At 43.0% G+C, this 2,444-nt stretch overlaps 1 long non-coding RNA gene across 1 annotated transcript; it reads left to right on the top strand.

Annotated features, from left to right (window-relative positions):
• Nucleotides 1-273: 273 nt before the first annotated feature.
• On the top strand, nt 274-801 carry LOC121987374. The gene is made up of 3 exons (XR_006113535.1): nt 274-305; nt 398-542; nt 760-801. It is a non-coding gene; the product is annotated as an uncharacterized LOC121987374 (long non-coding RNA).
• The last annotated feature ends 1,643 nt before the right edge of the window (nt 802-2,444 follow it).

The following is a 2,444-nucleotide window of genomic DNA, read 5'->3' on the forward strand; positions in this document are numbered from 1 at the left end:
CAGCCGAGCAGAGACCTTCCTTCTGCCCTAGCCGACTTCACTCTCCGCCGTGCCGATCTCCTCTCCTCCGCTGACGTCGAGCAGTGTCGGCCTTCTTTCCTCTTCCTCCTCTGTGCCGAACCCCAGTGCAGAACGCCACCACCGGCCGAGTCTTTTCCTCTCTTCCGGTCGAGTTCCATCTATGCCCTAGACCGCCGACTCTTGGTGTCTCCTCATCGCGGCACCAGCGGGTCTTTTCTTGCTGCTGCTCTCTACTGGTTCGTCACCACAGTGACTTTGGGGAAGGAGGTTACCAATCTGGTTTGGTAAGATTGGGATTGGTATTATGTTAATTTCATGTTCTGTATAGAAGTTGAGATTTGTTAATGACTGAGCAGTCTTGTCTCTTGCTCACCAGGGGTATCCGGTGCGGAAATCGCATCCTGGTAGTGGTGGATTGTTGTGGGTCTTTTCTTGATCCGAGCAGCGAGGTGAATTTCCAGCAGGTGCTCCATCGACAAATTTACGACGAAGTATACGAATTTGGGTGAGTTTGGATTGAGGTAAATGCATTGTTGTGAGTATAATTGATTTATGTTTGAATTATTACTCTAATGGGTTAATTAGGGATTAGGTTACTAACCCTAATTAACCGTTGGATTTAATTAAGGTAGGTTGAGGTTTATGGTTTAGGGTTTTGCCCTAAATTGTTCATAAGGGTTTTATTTAGCTATTTATGGGAGTGTAGCTAAATAAAATGTATATATATTCGTGACACAGGACTTTGACGCGGACGAGCACTTCGACACAGAGGTCATTTAGCTCGATCTATATTGGAGGCGGGTACTTTTGACTTTATGTCTTTGATATGCATAGTAGTGAATTTAACAAATAGCAACAATTATGTTTCTTAATTGTTTCGGTTAGTCACTACCCGATACCTGTTACATGCTTGGTTGATTGCTTATTTTGCATCTCATGTTATTGCTTACCTGATTATACATGATTAGGGGTAGTGATATAACCATGCTTCACCATGTTCAGGATCTAGGTGTGATACCTTATCTGATCTGTGTATCCCTGATATGATTTATTGATTATGGTGCACATCATGTATGTATATTACCATGCTTAATGTCATGCACCATTCGCATGATTGCATGTTGTGTGATAGATTGCTCCATTATTGTCGAGCACATCGCCAGTTTCATCACTGTTCGGTGCTCCGTTGTTGACGCTCATGGGTAGCGTGACGCTGCGTGGTAGCACGTCAGTTTGCTCGTTCGGTGCTCCGTTGGTCTGCTCATGGGTAGTGTGATTGCAGCGTGGTAGCACGTCGAGATCCCTTCCCGTCATTGTGTACCGGGAGATGAGAGCATTGCGCTCCCCCATTTATAATTTGGGGTAGGAGTATGTGTGTACTCCGACAGCATCTCATCCACTCGGTCACTCATCAGGAGTAGTGATACAGAGTGCACGGTTGTCACAACCCTACCCACTCGGTCCCACCATTGGGTGTGAGATGGCTGACTAGCGTCAGGGGTGACCATGACTACATTGGCATTATACGCATTGATGTATTTATTTCTTGTGATTGTGTTTGCTGCATTTATTTGCTGTATATTGGTTGGATGCCCATAATTGACATGCATACAGGATTTCTATACCTCTCAGACTGTTTATCCTTGTACCAGATCCTGGTTAGTACAGTATTCTCCTGTTTATTTCAGTTTGCATTTACCTTTATTATGTCAGGAGACTGTACGCATGATTAGTGCTAGATGTTACTTCCTTACTATGTATATCAGTTGTTACCCGCTGAGCGTTGGACTCACCCCCGCCTCCGTTATTATTTTCAGGTTGATGCTGTCAGGAGAGAGTTTCAGTCGCTAGTCCCCTGCAGACCACGAGGATATTGTTGGTCTTTTGGTTTTCTTATTTAGATTATGCTAAACTTGTTTTGTTTGATGGTATGGACATTGTATGGATTTTATGATGTCGATGTATTTGGTTTTGGATTTGTTTTTACTACATGCCTGCCTAGATGGCAGAAGAGGTAAGTTGGTTTTATTGTCGGATTTGAGCTTTACGAGTGTAGTGGAGTAGGAATATGTTTTGAGCTTTATGAGTGTAGTTGAGTAGGGTTGTTTTCGAGTCATCGTACTACTGTTCAGTTTGATTATTATTAAACTGCGTGGTTGTGTCAGCCAGAGGCTGAAATTTATATAAAATGCGTGGTTGTCTGTGTTGTTGTCTATTTATTATTGTTGTTATTCCAGCCGCTTGTGGCTGAGGTATATGGTGATGTAGTAAAGTTTCAGATTGTCCGTCGTATAAGGGAGATGCTGTCGAAATTTCTTCGGACAGGGACTCCTCTGGGGCGTGACAAAAAATACGGCGAGATGTTGTTTTATTTATTTTAAAAAAAGGGTCATCTTTTTGGTGAAAATAATAATTAAGGTATC

Source organism: Zingiber officinale, chromosome 5B, assembly GCF_018446385.1.
Source record: "Zingiber officinale cultivar Zhangliang chromosome 5B, Zo_v1.1, whole genome shotgun sequence".
NCBI classification, from domain to species: domain Eukaryota; kingdom Viridiplantae; phylum Streptophyta; class Magnoliopsida; order Zingiberales; family Zingiberaceae; genus Zingiber; species Zingiber officinale.